We start from the raw sequence: 21,347 nt of genomic DNA on the forward strand, positions 1-21,347 counted from the left end.
AGTGCTGATGTCTTGGACATTCCTTCTTGAGGTGCTTTAGAGGTTTCTTTATGGGGTGTTTACCACATACTTGCCAGCAGACACGATTCATGCTGGACACTCACAATTTTTTAAGTCCAAAATGGCTTTATTTTAGGTTTCCTGCCTAAAATCTCCTCTTCTTCAATGTGAGTCAATAGGGAAATTCAATTCCCCTAATTTCATTTCAAAATCTCCCTCTTACCACGTTCAAAATGTTGGAAGGTATGCTCACCGGGTCCTCAGGGAGTGAACTCTGCACTCAGTTAATGGGTAATTAAACTCATGTAGCAGACAAACTAGGAGAAGCATATATGAGTTAATTAGAAAAGGCGGTAATGATGACCCATGAAGGGAGCCCTAACAGACCTGTTTAACTTCAGAGCGAAAAGATCGACCTGGACTATTTGAGTCCCACTACAAGGAATGATTTTATCCAACATGAGTGGGGCTCTGAGTGGAATAGATTACCAGGTGCTGTGTAAGCAGGGTATAGTCAATGGAGTTGATCAGGAAGGATCTCAAGACGTGGCTCTTCCACTGAACCCCAGTGCACAGACGGATCAGCAGCCCCCCCCCCCCCCTCTATCCACCCTCAGCACCTTGAGACCCTCACGGGTGAGTAGCCACGCTATACAAAACCTGATTGATTGATTGATCACAGTGATACGATCCAAAAGGATCACTGTGCCGTTATTGAAGGAATGCAGGATGTATGGATGTTATTTTGATTCATGGATGGAATGTAGATGTATTAATGGAACGTGGGTTTGTTGGGGGAATAGAGACTTATGGATGGAATGTGGGTGTTTGGCGGGAATGCAGGTTAGTTAATGGAAAGGATGTGGCCTAGCTGCTAGAGAAGTCGACCTCACACCTGGGGAACTGGGTCCGAGCCTCTGCAGGGATGCTCAACATACTGTGATTCTGGGCAAATCACTTAATATCCCCGTGCCTAACAAAAATTAATGTGTCCGTCTGTAACGTAACTGGTGCTCATGTAAAACGCTCTGATACCTTCGGGTCTAGTTCGCGCTATATACACCTCCCCTCCCCCCACTCTAAATGCAGTTCATGGGTGGACTCAGATACTTGGATGTGATGTGCTTTCATAGCTGTAATGTGCCCCCGAAGATTGAATGCATTTGGATTGCTGGAATGTAACTGCATGGAAGAAATACAGGTTCATGGATGAAACATGAATGCATTGAAGGAATTTAGGTTCATGGATGTAATCCGGAGGCAGGCAAGGAATGTAGGCTCGTGATTGGCATACTTTTCACTGCAATGAGGAATTTCAATTTAACTACCTAACACGAATCAAAACATTGTTATTGTGCCAAAGTACTCTTTTGTTTGCAAGTCAAGCTTATGCCCCATATTTTTTTCCTTTCAGCAATCAGATAGCAATCAGTTATTCCATTCAACATAAGAGTACCATTGAGCAGAGCAGATTTAATTTACAAAAAAAATCACGAGTGTTATCAACCCAAAAGAAATCCACATTTGAATTAAATTAGCCCTGCATGCAGGGATGTCTTTGTTAGTCTTTTGAATACACTTTAAGTGTAAATTTTATGTAAATATTTTTTTTTACCACAAGCATTTCACAAATTAAGTCTCGAATCTTGAGTCACACCAAATTTAGATTTTTTTAATGATTGTAATTACGGTTGTACATGTCTGAGCCACTTAAGAATCCTACACTATTTCACTTGGCAGTGTTCTCTGTGTTTTGGGACAACATTCCTTGGGGGTTAAGAGTCAATTTCAGGAAAAACTCTACTCCATATTGGCTATGCTGTGAACAAGGCTATGGTCAGTTTTAACACTTCACAAAACACGGTCATAACATGCCTCAACTATAGTAATCGATGGGTTGCCACGAACAAACCATGAATATCTATGGAACCATACAAAACACATTTCTTCGAATCACATGTGCACGTTAACAGAACTGCTCTGGTTTCAGCAGTAAAGCCATCACACGCCACCACCCAGAATTTATCGACATTAATGCCAGCCCACTTCACCCAGGATTTATGGACCCTAATGCCACCACACATCACCACCCAGAATTTATCGTCAGTAATACCAACTAACATAACTCAGGATTTATTGAACTTTAATGCAACCATCCCACCATCCAGCATTTCTCAATAGTAAACCCAACATGCATTACCACCTATGATATGTCAACAGTCACGCCAGCGCACATGTCCTGCGCATGAGTTATTGAACAGTAATGCCAACACACTTCACCACCCAGGATATATCGAACAATAATGCCACACAAATCGCCACCCTTGATTTTTCCATAAGTGCTATTTCTTTTCAAAAGCTCTCCAAGTATGTCCATCAAACCCTATAACTTATCGACGTATCAACGACTGAGACATACGTACAGGAAACAATAGCATAACCACAAGAACACCAATGCTATTGCTACCCAAGCCAAATAAGATTTGGCCTGCGATGGAATCCTCAAAACCAAAATTTCGAAGATAGGCAGACTCCTTTAGCCCCGAGAAGCCACACTAAAGCAGAATGTGCACTACAAAATGTCTTTAACATAACGTCCAGGGCCGGACTGGGAACCAAAACCGGCCCTGGCAAAGTGCTCGGCCGGCCCCCCGGGGTTTGGGGGTGCCGCCGAGCTCTTTACCAGGGCCTGTGTTCGGCCGATTTTGTTACAGGGCCGATTTTGCAGCTATGCTGCAAAAACTGCCCGGTAACAAAAATGGCCCCCAGGGGCCCAAAACCGGACCCCACCCGTGCGGCCGACCGGGGGATTGCCCGGTGCCCGCTACGGCCAGTCCGGCCCTGATAACGTCACAAAAACATTATTGCAAACATTTTCTCTGGTGTATTGCAGGTCAAAACAAGTCTGTGTTATAATATTCAGCTACTAAAGTGGGGCAGACCTTTAACCCCTTCTGTGCCCATGACGAGCTGGACTCGTCATGGGCCGCGGTTGCGCTGTGCCCATGACGAGTCCAGCTCGTCATGAACCCCGCCCGCTAATGCAACGCCTGGCACAGGGCGGGGAAAGGGCGTGGCACACAAGGGGTTAAAAAGAGATGTTGCGGTTCAACCCTTACTAGCCCTCTACAGTTCACCATGCTCTTCTGTGTGTGCTCCTATATCTCAATACACAGGCTTTACATAAGTCTCACCTAGTCATTGAAGCCATGTGACGTGTGGAATGCCTTGTGGAAGTTCCATTTGACTAATTGCAAATAATTTATATTGGATACAGTTGCAGCTCTGTGGGTTTTTGCGCCTTTATTAATCTACTTTGGGTGGGCATTCCAGTTTGAGTTGCCTCTTAAAAGCTGTGGGTGCCTAAGGGGGTCTTTTGTTTACTCTTGATATTTTATTTTAATTTAACCAGTAAACTTCACTTTTTTTTTTTAAATAATCCGCTGGACTGAGCCACGACATAAAAGCAAATGGCAAGCTGAGCTTAGTCTTGTGGCAGTGGAGTATGCTCCCAGCATCTCCTTTACAAATGGGCCCTGTTGCCTAGCGTTTGCTCTCCCGAGCCGAGTGCCAACTGAAGTCGCTGCTGCATGGTGCCGAGAGGAAACAACACACAACATCTAGCCTTAGGAAACATCATAATAACTTTTAAGAACAGCAAGCAAAATGGCATCTATCCCATCCAGCGTCTCGCTCGTTGCAACCCACGACTACTACAGAAGACGTCTGGGCTCTACTTCCGGTAACAGCTCCTGTGGTAGTGTTGAGTACTCTGGTGAAGTTATCCCTCACCACCCAGGTCTCCCCAAAGCGGATCCTGGTCACTGGTGGGCTAGCTTCTTCTTCGGAAAACCAACCCATCCGGCCATGACAACTGTGTCGGAGACCCCAGAGAATTCAGGAACATTCCGGGTGACCAATGGCGTGATCACGTGTGGTCTGGCTCAAGAGGTGATGAGGAAGCGCCACGCCAGTGAGCCCAGCAAACCATCTGGGCCACTGGCGTGAACAGGCCCCGGCGTATGTTCCCGTCGGTGCCTGGTTGCCTGCTTCCAAGAAGAACGCTAGGAGACCGCGCCCATTGTCCATTCCCTCCCCTTTTTCCCTTCCCCCCTCCCCACCCCAAACCCCTCCCTTTTGTCTTATTTTCATGGCTGTGGACATGTAGAAGTAGTTTTTATCATGAAGAAAATTACCACCGTTATTTGTTTTATACCATTTTAAATAACTTGAACATTTATGTTTTTTCTACTCTGGCCTGTGTGGCCTTGTGCTTTATACTTGTTGAAAACTAATAAAAATGCAAGCAGACCAAAAAAAAAAAAAAAGCAAATGGCTGTAAGAGGCTGGTTGAAAACAGCCATTTGTTGAAAGGGGCAGACTCAAATCCCATTCTGTGTATGTTATTAGAAGGGCCACTGGAATTATGCAATTATGCAGCCACATTGTTTTTTTCATAATTATGGATTTGCTGTATTTGCCACATAATCAATCATCTTCTGCATAATCTGTGGCTTTAAAAAAAAAATGTTCCTAGCTCAGATGATTCAAAAGTTAATAGAAACGCAGCATCATGTATTGCTACACAATGGAAAGTCAGTAATTGTGCAAGGGATGGGGTGGGAGAACACACACACATACATCTCATTCACACACATTCATTCACAAACGCACATGCACCCATTCGCAACACACACTAACAAATACATGTACATTCATACCTGCACACACGCCCACCAAATGACAAAAACACGTAAAACTTACCTTAACAGCAGTTCTCTGACAGGGAAGCCTTGGAGGTCCCATGAGGATTGGGACTGCTGTCCTCCCTTATTGGCTAATGTTCATTGTGCTCATAGTAAAAAAAACTGGGGGGGGTGGAATGTAACGTACCTTCCTGCCAGTCCCGCGTCTGCTCCTGCTCTTCTCATAGAACCCGAGGAACAGGAAGCAGGCCCCACTGACCAAGCGCAATGCAGCGTTGTGATTGGTCAGGGAGCCTGGGTGCTTACCAATCACACGTAGCGTTATGATTGGTCTGTGCATCCTGGTTGGATGCCCAGTCCCGGAATGGGGGCCTGGGCACGTTCTCCACACAGGCTGTAATGCAGCCTGAAGGGAGAACAGGGAAAAGTGCGCCTGACTGGTTTGGGAGGCCCGACCAGTCATTGCACACTTAGGAGTGTGCAAACCATTCCTCCCTTGCTCTGAGAGCAGAGCAGCCCCAAGCAAAGGAAACATAAAAGGATAATAACTCAAAGTTATTATCATTTTATATTTCCTTTACTTTGCATTGCTCAAAAGCAGTGGAGGAGCCGCCACAAGTTACATGACACTCTTCCATGCATGGTAGCCCTACGGAGTTACATGCTATCCGGCCACCACACACCGTAACAGAAATGCAAATGTAATACAGTAATGTCCCACCCATCCTGTGTGGGTACTGCTGAGAGATGCGTGAGTTAACGCTTTGACGTTGGCGCAGCACCGGCGCGCGACTGCTTTCTCTCAGCTGTGTTGATTGGGGGTGGAGGAGGAGGAGGCGCGCGAGGCGAGACTTCCCCGCAGAGCAGTCCGCAATTTATGGTCGAATGAGAAATGACAACTCGTGAATTATTCACTGACGGAGCTCTGAGCCTGGAGAATGTTATGAAGTTAAACGAGACTTCCTGGAGGGAAGTACGAGGCTTTAAGACACATGTACCTCTCTCGCACCGGAGCCGCCAGGCGTGCTCGTTTTTACTGCAGTGCCGGGAAGGCCCAACCGCAGCTCGTCCCTGAGAGGGGGTTCAAATCAGGGGGACGCCTGCAGCGGCAGCACGGGAGAGCGAACAACCGAGCCCAGGGCTGCCCATCTCGGAATACCTGCTTCACTGCTGTTTAAAGGCCAATGGGCATGGTGAATTGCATTCTCCCTGAAATATGCCGTCCTAAATATTGTCAACAAAATAATTCCCACAAGGTGAAAATATATCTACACCCAATGGTATGATATTTTGTAGAAAATATTAAGGACACTATGGGCAATATTAACAAGCCAGGCGAAAAAATTATCGCCGCGTTAGCGCCAGAAAACTGCCGCTAAAACGGCGATAATGGGCTTGATAATATGCTCTATGGAATTCCAATTGAAGCCCATGTTAGATGCCCTTCACATCTAACATGGGTTTCAATTGGAATTCCATAGAGCATATTATCAAGCCCATTATCGCCGTTTTAGCGGCAGTTTTCTGCCGCTAACGCGGCGATAATTTTATCGCCTGGCTTGTTAATATGCCCCTATATTTGTGCCAGGCGATATTTTTGCGAAACCATTTGGACATAAGACTGCCCGGGGGATGGCTCTGCTGAAGACTAGAGCCTACACAGACTTAGGGACCAAATTACAAACATGTTAGTTTGTTTATTCCATTTAGGAAGCATAAGCAGGTTCTGCTCCTTTTCCCCCCCTGCGTGCCTCCCTCAGGGGCTCCTTTGCAGGCTTTCACAACTGCCATTTAAACAGTCTGGTCAGGAAATTACGAGTATTAACCATTATATAGGACTTGTCAACTTTGACAGCATATGTGCCATGTTACAGTAATAATAAAGCGGTCTTTTTTAAAGAACGCTTTTTAATTTCTTTTCGTTTTATAATATTGTAAATCATTGATGTGGCTATAGAACGCCACAGGGAAACGCGCAACGATTCCTTTACTTGCTTGATAAAATGCCCCTCTGCATGAAAGTATACACAATGTATGCATTCACCTTTAAGCTCTTTGTCAAATTGATTAAACCCTGAAATAAGGTGACCCAGGAGGAAGCTGTGGCTACAACTGAATACACGCTGATCCTCCCCATGAGGTACAAACAAACAACTTTTTAGGTCAGCCCTATGTCGCCTTTGAACAACTCCTGTCTTTGCATACTTGGGCCTAAACATGTGGGGTCACATGGCCGACCATCCTGTGAGCTGCTGGGAAGCAAGGAAGTACTGACTGAAGGTGTCACACGTGGCATAGAGTCACTGGCAGGAATCTGGGCTTTCCCTTTAAAATACTCTTATAATCCTTCTGGCATAAACAGTGTACAATGAGTCCGAGATGAGTATAAGGGGCAGTTCCACTAACAGAGGACTAAAGGAAACTAACAGAGTGTATGTTTTTGGACTTGTGACAAAATGACCAACAATTTAACAGATGCTCTCATTTCATGCTTGACTAGGCCATTCGAGAGAGTCCAGTAAGGATAGGGTGGGGCCCAGTGATGAAGTGTGCAAAGGAGAGTCCAGTTATGGTACTGTGAGGCACATGATCGGAGCGTGAAGCAGAGAGCCCAGCAGTGGAAGTGCAGGGCTCATTGATGGAGCGGGCAGCAGAGAGTGAGAATGTGGTGCCTGGTGATGGAGTTCACATCTGAGACTGCACAGGTGACAATGTGGGGCCCTTTTCTCTACAAGTGATTTATAACTTCAGGTTTGAAGAGCCTAGTAGGAAAATTGCCATGACCCTTACACGCTACAAGTCAAGAGAGAGATGTAGAACAAACCTGGGGAATAAACAAAATTCTAGGATGGATGGTGTCTTATTGAAATAAAAAGAACCCATATACAAATGCCAGTTTTTGTAGAAAAAGTTCAGGGCTGCCCCAAACTCTGACGCAATGTGCATTTTCTTGCACAAACCACTGTCAGCCTGGCGGGTAAAAGACTCCTGCTTCAAATCCTGAGGCCACAGAGTCACATCTGACCTCTGGAAGTTCCTGCCCATATGCCATGTGTCAGTGTTAAGGTCCTGGAAGAACAAGACTCTATTTCTCCCAAAATGTTATTCCTTTTCTCCAGATTGCCACCCACAAAACTTAAGAGTTATTGCTGGTATTCCTCTGTTCAGCCTCTTGGAACTCGGATAGGAAGTTTTATACTTGACCACGCCAACACTGTTGGAAGAATCTTCCCCAGACAATTGCAACTTAAAGACCAAGACACAATCTCTTTCAAATCTTCTCCTTCACAAACCAGTGGGGAACTCAAGATGTCAACATTTGAGGTTTCTGCCGCCTCCACCAACCTCTCTACCTTCATCTTCAGCAGATCTAGGCTGACCGGAAAGGAATCCTGCACTGAAGGTCCTTTCAATGGTGCCCATCCCATATCTCATCGGACTCTATCCTGCCTGAAGGGAAATCCAATATTGGTCTTCCAAGGAAAGTGAAAAGGTGACTGAAAAAAGTTGAACAAAAGTTTATTTTGAACATTACTCTTGAAAAAGACATTTCAAGTGCGGAAAGTATAAAATGATGACTATCACTGACAATTACACAAAGGTGATTGCAAGAATTATAAATGGGGGAAAGAGTTAGGTTAAGTCCTTGCATCTGCTTATGCTTTATAAATGGAATAAACAAACTAACATGTTGTAATTTGATCCCCAAGTCTGTGTTAGCATATTTGCCACTTTTCACTACACTCCTTTGGCAATAGTTTAGCTTTCCAACTATTGTATTTCACACACTAGTCTGCATTTGTTCCATTGAGTGTTGTTGTCTACTATTGTTCTCCCTTCAGTCAAGCAGTATGCTGCCAGTACTTGGGTTTGGAAGTGTATATTCAGTTTCATGCCATTTGTCATTGTCACAAACACTTTATTTCATAACTTGACATTCGCCCTCCTGAAACAAGCGACTCCAACAGACACAGTTCTGTCCCTCCCCTACTCTCGATCCTGCTAACAATTGGTCCTTTTGTGTACAAAGTACATCCTGTATAGGAAAGTGTAGTATACCACAGAAACCTGACCACCCTACGTGGGGCTGACACGTCAAAGGGAGCTGGGCTCTGTTGTTGTTCCTCTGAAAGAAGTGCATGAAACATTATCCTGAAGAGATAAGTGACACTGCCACTTGACAGGCCGTAGAGTCTTTATCAAAATCATGTCTGAATTCTTTTGTCATTGTCTGGCTGCAACTTGTTCGATAATTGAAAGGATTTTGGTCTTTTGCAGCAAGATATACAGGTGCACCGCATTATACTTCTAGCAGTAGGATGTAGATGTTCGATTATGCATGTATTGTATCCTGGAGGTGCTTATCTCTTATGGATATTAAAGAGTATGGGCCGAAAGGGCACAACAGAGTAGACTGGTTGTTCTGTTCCTTTTGCCATTGGGGCACTTCACCCACCCGCCAAGTTGAGTATTGTGTTACCGTGGGAGACCCTACCCACTAAACACCAAAGCAGATACAGAAAAGAGTTTCATGTATGGTTTCAGTCATCCATCAATGTTTGGAGCAACCTGATTAACTGTCCTTTTGACTAATTAGGTTTTTTAAACAGTGTATGTTGGTTGCTGACTATCAGAATGCATCAAAATTGTTCACCAAAGGAAGAACAAATGACACGCCAGTACCACTATCCCACCTACCCCAACTCATGTAATCAAGGAATGAATGTCTGTGGGCAGTTAGCCGTCTGCTATTTTTAATCATACTAGTGTTAGTTGCTTGTTTTTTCTCATGGCCTATCTGAAATTACTTTACCAAGTCCCATCCCCCAACCTCTGCCCCTGCTGAAGTTGGATCCATATATATATATAACCCCCATGGTGAATAACTCCCGTGCGTCACTTTATTTTCCCTTATGAATTAAACTGTGTTGTCCTTCATGGCTCCTTGTTCTAGAAGCACACATCTCCTAGAATATCGTTTTTCGTTCACCCTGTTTATAGGCCAGAGATTTTGAGCTGTTTCTAGTTTGTCCGCCCCTTAGTGTCTATAAAGGTGAAAAAAGATTTGCACCTCTTTTGTTTAGATTCCTGGGCAACAAATTTGGCAGTTCTATTCTAGACTTTGTTGAATTTGTCGCTATCTGTTGTTCGGAGGTGTTGCCTCTAGAGCTTGGCTGCTTCGATCGCCAGAGATTCTGAGACTGGTTTAGAGTTCAGCAGACAGGTGAACCGCTAAAAACTGGCACTTCAACAATCCTGACAAGCTTGAGGTTCTTCTGCTTCATTTACAGGTGGTTGAAGGGTTTTCGCAGGCAGAGTCTCAGCTGGTGGAGCGAAAATAAACATTTGATTTGGCAACCTTTCTGCCACTGGGCTGCCTGGTCATGATGGTTGACCCAACCTCTATAATTTGGGGCGAGCATCACTAGAGTTCTCTGTTCGGGACATCAAGCGAGGCAACCTGCGGGAAACCTGATGGGTCGCTGGCCCAACTTTATATGACCTCCTAAATCTGTTCTTGTGCATTTCAGCTCCACTCTGATTGATTGCACTCTTTTGAAACTGAACTAATTTCTTAAGACAACCACAAAATCTCTCCACTATGTGATGGCCCACAGTACACTCTCCACAATGCTGAAACCATCCAATCCTGCGGTTCACCACCCCAAATGACCGACTTTTGATTTGCATGCAATGAATGTTCATGTCATGCTCTCACATTATTTTACATTTTATGCACTTAGATGGAGAAATACAAACCCGCCACTGCGTATCACTTTCGTTTACATTTCTGTGGAGTATGTCCTCCTCCAGGGCCCCTCGAATGTTCACGCTTGTGTGCAACATCTGCAATTTTACATAATGATAGCGAGAACACATAAACTTTTGCCATGTGTAGGAGGCTCAGACTTTCTCGGGGTAAAAAGTTTAAAGAACTGTATTTCTCAAAAATTGATGAACGTGATACATTAGCAGGTGGACGTCCTAGCAACGAAAGGTAAATCCTGCCTCATTTCTTGGAACTGGGGTCAATTTTACAGGTTGGGGACCTTACCGAGACTATTCAAATCTACCCATCCAAAGCTTCCCAACCCCCCGCGAGGTTGGCAGCCTTCTCCTAGGAAGACAGACTAGCTAACGGCATTCCTGTGTTAGAGAATATACCAATTCTCAGGCCGTATTTATTAGAAATTCATAAACACAGGGGCAGCCTGGCGAAAACCAGGTAGCGGTGATTAGGGCTGTGATTCCCTTTTTAACCCACATGTCTGCCCCTGCCACATGCCCAGGCCCCAGGCAACCCCATCCACACTGCTAGCCAATCTCTGGATGAACTGGTCCGATCCTGCTGCACCTGTCTTCGGGGCCCGCCATCACTTGGCGTTGCCCCTGGTCCAATCTGGCTGGAGTCCTTTTGGTACAATTAGTTAAAATACATGGCAGTCTATTTTACATCTCAAAAGCACACCTAATCAACCATCACACAATAGATTCTTCATCTCGTAGATGCATTTTTTATAGAAAAATAGTTTTTCCACTTTTTTAAATTGTTTTAGTCAATACTCAAAATGGAAGCCAGATACACTGGTTTGCTAACGCTTGTTTCAATGTAGGCAGTAAAGTGCTACCACTTTCAGAATGCATTGTTTAGCGAAATAAAAGTCTAGCACTAGAAAACACAAGGGACCCTGATGACGATTAAAATGGTAACTACACTATGCAAATTCTCAGTAGGAAAACTGTGCCTAGGTGTCTTTCTACTGATAAGCTGCGAGTATCACGTCTTAACTTACTTGTACACTTTTTTTAGGGCAAACTGTGGGAAGGCTGTTGAAATTCCACTTTCTCCAGATTTCAGCCTATGAGTTTCTGAACATCTAATGAATTTCTAGGAAGGAACTCCCAATTTATTCTAAGTCCATTTTAACTTCATTCCTTGCGGGTCTGTTTGCTCTAGGCGGAGCACTTTATTTAACTAGTCGAATTTACAATTTGAGTTTTTTTCTGCTAGATATTGATAATGCTTTTATCTAAAAATTAAACTAAATGGTGCAACTTGAAGTCAACTGTAAGTTTTATGCCGAAACTCTGTACAGCACAGAGTAGCACGTGTTAAACAGACACTGCTATCAAATGAATCCACAGAACAGAGAAAACAGTCCTATGTACTCATGCACATAAATTAAAGCTGAAGCTATAGTGCAAAATAAACAAGCATTTGCAATGCAATAGGTCTCGCATTTACGCAAGTTTAAGCTATTGGCATTGTAAATGACAATGCCTTTTATTTGTTTTAAAAACGAAAACAAAAATAAAAGGCATTGTTATTTGCAATGTCAATAGCTGAAACTCGCGTAAATGAGGGACCTATTGCATTGCAAATGCTTGTTAGATTAGTGAGTAGAAACGTTCCCTTTCGGCCCGCCTGGCAAATTAATTAAATGAACAAGCGCAGCCGCTAAAGTGAAAGTAGACCGCGCTGCAAAAAAAAAGGGCTTACCGACTTATGAAGGAGAACGTGTAACGACAGAAGTAAAAGATCCAGTCCTCATGGGAGGTAACAAATGGCAACAGGGCGGTAACAAGGAAGCACTAACAAGCCTCATTATCAATTGGAAACCAGCATTTACCAAGGACAATGACACCAGCCAATCAAAAATACTCGACTACTGCATGCCTCGCAGAGCGAGCAGTGCATGCGCGCTGCCGCTATGCTCGACCTTAAAGCAAATATCCTACTAAGATAGCTAAGTGGAAGGAACACCTGCTGCAGTGATATGTGTCCAACTTGCTCAGCAGGATCGCCTCACCTATTCAGGCTTCTGAAATTAATAAAATAAGCACAAATTAAGTGCTGTTAATTACATTGCAGAGTGGAGGTAAATGATGCATCACTGACCAATGCTTGTCGCTGGCCAGCTTGCTTTCTAGTGGGTTTGCCACCAGTCCATGCATCCTCACACCATTTTTCAAAGCCTGGGCTTTTCTGTCACAAATTGTTATCAGATTTACTTGCCCGATTGGTCTAATGGTAACCACTCCTGACTACCAGTCCCAAAATGCTTGATGCGTTGTAAAATGAGGCAGGTAGGTCCAAATAACCGAGTGTAGGTTGCTGCCCCAGCTAGCCACTCTCTTGATATTGTGGCTTGCCCATGGTCTGTGTCTGTCTGTTAAGTGCTATAACGCTCTGGTAGGCAGAACAGTACTTAATTTGAGCCTGTGGTGTGCAGTGCGCCACACCAGCACCTAATTGCCAACACCGGCGTTTGACAGTCTGCCACATGGTGGCGCTGTCTGGCTAATTTAGGTATGTGCACAACAACAGCTATTTATTAGTTGAATTTACAGTTACAATGAAGCCATTCTTATAGCTTTGGGGGACTGGACTAGTATGAATTGTCACACTTGTAAGAGTGTGATGGTTAGTAGCTGCGGTTGTACTGTCATTGGCAGCTACCAGGGGCACAGTGTGGTGCAAGCTGCAGTGGCCTCCCTATGAGAGCCCTGGCACTCATTTTCTTTTTTTTTTTTTTAAACTAAGCATTGAGGCAGGAGATGGTTAATCACCATAACAAGGAGGAACTGAGAAGTTTTGCAGTTTCCTCCCTGTTTGCTGACCTCTTTAGCACCTGAGAGATGTAGGGTCTTGGCACAGTGCAGCTTTGTCCAAGTCTGCGAGCGCTCTGTTGAAGCGCCCCGCAGCACAGGAAGCCATACGGCCTTTAAATGGCATTTCCATAAATTCTGACTGTGCGTGCGTTGATTGCTGAAAACATTGGTGCTACTGTGACCTGGTGGGCCGAGTCTCTAGAGCAAGCCACAAATTGGTATTTCTCTACCGACCTCTGTTTTTACACCATAAATGTGTGTTTTGTTCGATGAGTGGTAGCCACACTGCAGAATGCAGTGGGCAATGAATTGTGGTTAAGTCACACCCATGACAATCAAAATGGTCGATTTGGCTAGTTAAGAAAAAGTACACCATTAATATAAGTTTTCACAATGGGTCAGCTCATAGCAAAAAACAGGCGCCACACTTGTTTATTAGAAAAAAACACTTTTATAGTGATTTGAATCAATGGAACATTGTATGGATTGTAGCTAATACAGCTGCCTCTCGTGGTGATTTGCTCAGAGGAGCTCTGTTTAAGCCTCCCCTGTAGGCAGCATATTGTAAACCTCTTACGGTTCTCAGATCTCAGAGGAAATGAGTCATAACATTTTTTTTTTACTAAAGCTTCACAATTTTGGGATTAAGCATTGGTATCTTCTCCTGGAGCCATTTTTGAGAAGTTAAAGCTATAAGAACATCTGAACCAAAATGGAATAAACACAGCGAAGGACGGGGTGCTTGCCTCACCTTCGTGGCCAGGGGGTACGCTATCAAAGTTACCCTGTTGTGGTTCGCTTCAGTCCTGTGATCATGTTTGCACCTTGACAGATGGAAGAGGCAGAGAACAAAGCCTTCTTAAAACCGCAGACCACTGCACAAGCAGTGGTAGGAATCTCATCAAGTTAAGGATGCTTTTGTAGGAGTGTCAAGGGCATACTTTCCTCTTTGTGAAAACACTCCCCATTTTGCTGGTGTTCAAAGTCCCCAACCTCTTGTGTTTCCACAGAATTAAAAGGGAATTTTGGATGAATCTCTAATATATTGACCCACAGCTTCCCTATCAGGAGATCAGCACTTCTTTGTTGTCTCTAGCACCCCGACATCTCTTAGCCCAAGAGTCGCCCGACTCTTTTACTGTCTTAATGAGAGCAGAGAGTCAAGGATCGTCTTAAGCGGAAGAAAGATGTAACTGGCATTAGAACTTTGGAATGCTGAGCGCTCCATTAAAAACAATGGAGTGCTCCGGGATTCTAATGGCTGGTAGAAGCCCGGAGCTCCAACATTACAATGTTTAACAATGGCCTCACGGAGTCCGAGGGGATCTCAACCCCCTTGGGCTCCATGAGGTCTTTATGTTTTACAAATTAGAACATTCTGCCCTCTAGGGGTGCAATGTTCTAATAGCCTTAAAGCCCTCTGTAGTGGGTTCTACCAGCCATTAAAGGCCCGCTCCCTTGTTAAAGGCCCTTGCCTTCGGCTGGGTCCTTTAACGCTGGAGCGGGCCTCTCTAAGGCTGTATTGTGTGGTGCCTAGCTTCGACAATGTGTAGCAAGTGCTTTTGTTGTGACCATGGCACATAATCTTGATCGTGAATGTGGCAAGCCTCCACATTCTAAAAAACACGCTATTCTTTTTACAATGTGCTCTGTGTTTCACATGGCAAAGCAGCTCATGGTACTTTTTTATTAATCAATGATTTATTTGCCTTAGCTTTTGATTTTCAGTGGTGACTTTTTGTATCAAGAGTGGTAGCCATAAATTGATATGTGTTGGATAGAAACACAACTGGACCCACATCCCTTTTATTATAAAATGTGTAACATTTGCAAAGGAGTCCAGGGAGTTAAACTGGGTTAAATTATGGCCACACGCTATTCTGTCTTATTTGTAATGTATGACTGGTAGTGGTTTGAAGATGGCACCCTGATTCTATATCTCCTGATTGACTGTATTCTGAGACTTTCTGGTCCTGGGCAATGCTTGGTCATTACAGTCTTACCCGATTCTTCAGGGCTGAAAGGTTTTGCTGGGGGCGGTTGTATGGCTTTGCCTAGAGTAAGCTTGTTTTAGGATTGATCATGCTGAACAAAAGGAGATAGTTTCAAAACTGAAATATGGGTGGAATATCTGATCATATTGACTTACATGGATAAAACTGTTAACTGCTGTAGCTCCACTTAAATCAAATGTGCTAATTTCTCAAGTTATTTTGACTTTTAACTGAGCTTGAACGATGTGTACCTGTAATTCTATTTTAGAGGTTGCATGAGGCATTGAGATTTTGCAAAGATTTGTAGGTATTTTACCTTAATCTTCAATATTTTGGAGAAAGAGGTGGAAAGAGTGGTCATTTGAGAGGTGAGGATGCAGACAGAAATATGTGTTACACAAGTAGCATCTGTACCTTTGAGCTGTCCCCGCATTTTTAGGTCTCGCCTAGCTTTGCAGCGCATGCGCTGCTCGCTCGGAGACACATAATGTTAATGAGGAGATTTCAGAAGGGGACTTGAAGCCCCGCCCATCATTTTCATTGGGTCGCGTCAGTGTTTATGCTAAACGCTGGCTTCCCATTGAAAGGATGCTTTTTCGTTACCGCCCTTTATCCTTTTTGTCCGGCCCATCCGGCTGTCGTGAAGCACTTTCTTCTCTTTAGGGGACCATCTGTTTCTAATTAGCGTGGCTCTTCCCAAAGAAACTACTTATCAAACAGGCTGTTTCGCTGCTGTTGAGTGACTAAGATTCATATGAAACAGCGGAGGACTGAGACCTGATTAATCAGTCCTGAATTATTGTAGCACCTCGCAAAGTGGGAGCGGCCTCGTGGAGGCGAAAACGCTTTACAAAACCAGGATTTTAAATAAGTAAACTTATACCTGCAGATTCTGCTTTATTGTTTCATTGCGGAGCAGGCTCGCACAAAAAGCAGAATTGAATATATATTCGAATGGATGAAAAGCAGTGTCAAACCGCCAACATGCACTTACCACAGAGATTTCTGCGGGTACTTCACAGCCTTTTTTTATTTATTTTATTTTTATTGGTTTCTATAGCGCCGACAAGGCCTAAAAGCGCGGTAGGGAGTGCTGGGGAATGGGGCATAAAGGCAAATCATAAATCGAGAGGGGTGTATGTTTGCAATAGGGCCGAGGAAGAAAGTGAGCAGCACCAAGTGAACAAATATTGAATCTACAGAAAATATACAAAGGAGGCACTGAATAAAATCCCCCGCGGACGACGACGTGGCCGACTTGTAGCAGCGAGGCAACATATAGGAGAGTGGGGTACCCCTGGAAAGGGGGGGCTCTGCAGCTCTGTGGTGGGAGCGCCGAGGGTCATTCAAAAGCAGAAGCTTCGGGAAAGGCCGCAGGGCCAGGTGAAAGGAGGAGTAGATGCATCTATGAACTGATGGTTAAAATTCGGAGCTGAGACGTGTGGCACGGGGGTGCAAGGGCGAGTGTAAGAAGGAGGGTGCAAGGGTGGAGGAGAGCCTCCTTTGTGTGATGGTGGAACACTGAGGGAGCTACCGGACTTCAGATGCTGTCATTCTTTCAGGGACGCACACAGAATAATTTTAAAAGAAATATGTTATTACAGTGCCCACATACCATGGGAATAATTTACAGCGCTACACAAAAGCACATGGAATAATGTACCACAAAATAAATCAATGGCAGAATCTGTTAGATTAAAATTAGATAACAAACCGAAAGCCACAACAAAAAAGGACGGTGTAGAAATGTAGCATTTTTTTCTCCAAAAACCGATTGCATGAAATCCAGAGAGGCCTTATTTGTTTTCACAGAAACATATACTGAATTCTCGTTTTTTCAACAAAAAAACACAAACACACAAAAAAACCTGAAGGATTTAATATTTTTCATCTCCGAAAAGGCCGAAAGCTTTTGATTTATTTTCTTACGACGAACAAACATCCATAATATTAGCACTATGAAATGAAAACGTGGGCGCTGTGCGGATGTTACCAAAGCCTGCTGGATTCTAATCCTTATTTGGTGAATTATTCCTCTTAATCCCGCATGTATCTACGGGGGACTTTACAAATAAGAGTGGTGTTTGCCGTCGTGCGCAGCAGTCACGGGCGCCTCTATCTATTCACAACTGTTTTTAGCTGAAAATTGGAATTTTTCAACTTTAGGGCTTACAGAATAGCAAGCGGGGCAACGACACTGTGTGCGTTTTTTACTTTAATAGTTTAGTTTTTTAACATATTTATTATTAATTGTAGTGTTTGTTTATTTTTGGAGTGTTCTGACAGGCCTGCGCCGCCATTGACACCACGTGTACTGGTGAGATATTACATTTTAGGGAGACTGTTGAGCCGCCAGGCTAACGCCTGATTCCGTTTTATGGACCTTTTCTCCTCCTCTTCGCACAATTCCACCCCCTGCCTTCTGCAAGCATCCCTGGAGACCAGAGGTTGGTGAAAAGTGATGCACAACCTCGTTCACAAGCAAATGGTATTTTAAAGACCTGTGAAGTACTCTGTTGTGGCTGTGTGTGTGTCCCTGGGAAGCTTTCTCAGCCCGAGCTGCCACACGCGACGGGGGGGCTGAAGCCCTTTGAGCCCAATGGGCGTTGCGTGCCTGCCTGCCTCTAGTTACACACACGTGAATTCTGTAGAGATCGCATTAACTAACAGCATTTTCCTACCAAAACCACGCATTTCCATAGATCAGTTTCACTTGCATTCATTTTTCATTTAAGGGTTTTGCATTACATGTTATATTCAGATACCTTTAGGTTATAAGTGCAACTTTTATCTCATGAGATGCCTGTCTCGCTTTCTCTTTATATATGCAAGGTTACTGAAATTGTGCAGCAATGGAAGACCAAGTTATGCGGCAGGGTAAATTAAATTGTGTGGGAAGAAAATAAAAAATATGAGGTGCAGTGCGGCACAATCTGTGGAAGTTGTATTTCACTATTTTATCATACAATCTTGTCAAGCATTTGCAATGCAATAGGTCTCGCATTCACACGATTTTAAGCTATTAGTATTGGAAATAACAATGCCTTGTATTTATGTTTTAAAACCCAAAACATAAATAGAAGGCATTGTCATTTGCAACGTCAATAGCTCAAAATCGTGTGAATGCGAGACCTATTGCATTGCAAATGCTTGTTAACTTCTTTCTTTCTTTCATATCAAACCTGATCATTTAGGAGGGTTAACCGTTGTTTTCTTCCTCCCAGGTGCTTCCAGATCTTGGCATATGCGCCTGTATTTAATTGTGGTGGGTCCTACCAGTGCTCAGGTTCAGCTGTAATTAAAAACCGGCATTGAGGTGGGTCTCTACCGGGACCTATCTGAATTCATATCCTTAATGTTAGAGCAAAAACAATGATTTCTTTCTCGACGGTGTGTGCAAGAATCCTTAATTATCAAAGCCAATGATGCAGTTCCCGATATATTCTGCAAGTTTTACTTATTGTTGAATGTTGTTTGTGCCCCTCTTTCCTAGGAATATTCCTTTTCCCAGATGCCTTTCTGCAATTCTGTTTTTCTTGCAACAAATGAGTCCTTTGTACACTGATGTGACTGGTGAGTTTAGATGGGGGTTCATAACGGGGCATAATGTAGAGCTCTGGCGCTGAGGCTTAAGACTGTGTGAGTTTTTGATGTTGCCTGACTAAATGTTCATCCAATCCTTGGCCTCTGCGCAGAGCACACAGTGCGACACATGCACCTAGGACTGGACTCCACGAGGGGAGAGGGACTCAGAGCAAGAACCACACAATGACAGGGTCCAAAACATTTTTGGGTGGTTTGAGAATACATCTTGGGTCTTTTTTATTACAGTAAAATAATACCCCATATTTTTTCATCATAAAAATCCCAGCGTGTGCATAACATTTACTGTGCAAACTAAAGATTAATATTCTTGGCTCTGAACATCATTTTAAGATACTTAGTCAACTCTTGGTCGGTCTCTCAACAGGTTAAAGCTGTACCACATACTCCATCACCTTGTTCAAACAAATACCCCCTAAAAAATTAAGGGAAGACACAGCTTTCCAATGGAGGAGCAAGGCCAGCTCTGGTGTTGACCTGAGAGCCATACTAGATCCTTCATTGTGTGGGTTGCCTCACACCCTTCTGAGAGATGTCCCTAAGCACGAGGACAGGCACGTGGTCCACCGATGCTAGTCCATCTCCCGCCTCCTCATGGTCAATAATAAGTACTCAGCAAAGAACTAGAATAAGCAGACACCCTCCCCTTTCCCCTTGACAGCCAGAGCCCATATCTGGGGTAAAGAATTGAGATTGTTGAATGGAAAAAGTAAAATCTTTTTGTGAGGCATTATTGGCGGGTGGCGTTTGCGAGACCAAGGAGGGCAAAGTTTGATCTTTGGCTCTCCTCGAATTTAAGGGATTCACCAGGTCCAACCCTTACCCCTACCCCCTGTCTCCCCACTCCCTCACCCCTTCCACAGCCTCGAGCCCCAATTGCTTACAACATTAACTTGCATGTGCATGTTCTTTATTTTAATTTGCATAGTCATGAATTTTTTGCATCATGTTTAATGTATTTTTGCTGCACGTATAAATGAAATAAATGGGGAGAAATTTTCTTTCAAGAAATGCACATTTTATGCCAACTTGTTAATGCGTTTACAGTCAGACCCTAAAAAGACTGTTGAAGCCCATAGCACACATTATTCCCGAAATAATTACGATTTTGCCTTCACAACTCGCTCTAATTGCATTAGATTTAGATCAGGTGGATAGTTTGCAGTGCTGCATTGAACATGTATATTATTTCTCTTAAATATGATTGTCACATTACCAGTAGCGGCTGGCATCTAAGGCGAGAGGGGGCGGGCGCACACGTAAAAAAATAAATATATTTTAAAAATCTTACCGGGCGAACGCGATGTGGAAGGTTTGGCTCAGAGCCTTTTGGCCTCTTTCCTTGACCAGAGGGAACAGAGGGTCAAATTGGGTGAATTACTATCTCCACCCCTACCTGTGCAATGTGGGGTCCCTCAGGGGTCGGCCTTAAGTCCTACCCTTTTTAACCTCTTCTATGCCCATGACGAGATAGTCTTGTCATGGAGCGCGGTTGCGCTGTGCCCATGACGAGACTATCTCGTCATGGACCCCGCCCGCTAATACAATGCCCGGCACAGGAGGGGGAAAGGGCGGGGCACTCAAGGGGTTAACATCTATGTGGCTCCACTTGCCATGCTAATAAGATCTTATGGGATGGAGGTGGTATCATATGCTGATGACACCCAGATTATAGTGTCCCTCTCCCACTCGGGTAGTACCCCCGCTCCCAGCTTTAGGAACTGCATGGAGGCAGTTTCTCAGTGGATGATTTACAATTCACTAAAACTGAACGGGGAAAAAACCGAGGTTCTTATCTTTGGTGGAAACAGGGACATTTGGTCCTCTGAGTGGTGGCCCCCTTCTTTGGGAGTGTGCCCTGTACCTATGGACTTGGCCCGTAATCTGGGAGTGATGATCGATCCCGCTCTTTCCATGTCTCAGCAGGTTAATAGGACTGTTGCTACTTGCTGGGGTATTATCAGGATCCTTAGGAAAATTAGACATTATTTGGCTCCGCACGCTCGCAAACAGATTGTTGTTGCATTGGTCGCCTCACGGCTTGACTACTGCAATGCTCTCTATGCCGGCATAAATAAGGGCCTCGTGCAGCGTTTACAAATAGCCCAGAATGCGGCAGCCAAATTTGTGCTTAATGCTCCTAGGATTTCTTCTGCTACTGCTGCTAGGAAGAGTCTGCATTGGCTACCGATCCAAGACAGGATTGTTTTTAAGATCCTTTGCATGACCTATGGGGCTTTATCTGGCAGTGGTGCAGAGGGGGTGAAGGACCTGTTGGTACCTTATGTCCCTGGCAGGAACCTTTGCTCTCTGGGAAAGAACCTGTTGTCAGTTCCCCGTTTTCGAAGAGTTAAATGGGGAGGGAGGGCTTTTTCGTCTCTAGCCCCAAAACTGTGGAATACCTGCCCCACTGAAATTAAAACTCAATATA

General features: G+C 44.2%; 1 protein-coding gene and 1 pseudogene across 1 annotated transcript in view; both read left to right on the forward strand.

Annotated features, from left to right (window-relative positions):
* KIF26B (kinesin family member 26B) overlaps window positions 1-21,347 on the forward strand; it is a 699,050-nt gene that overhangs the window by 102,832 nt on the left and 574,871 nt on the right. The gene's annotated exons all lie outside the window — the stretch shown is intronic.
* LOC146817988 (pancreatic progenitor cell differentiation and proliferation factor A pseudogene) lies at window positions 3,488-4,102 on the forward strand (annotated as a pseudogene).

This window comes from Triturus cristatus, chromosome 6 (genome assembly GCF_964204655.1).
Source record: "Triturus cristatus chromosome 6, aTriCri1.1, whole genome shotgun sequence".
Taxonomy (NCBI): Eukaryota; Metazoa; Chordata; class Amphibia; order Caudata; family Salamandridae; genus Triturus; species Triturus cristatus.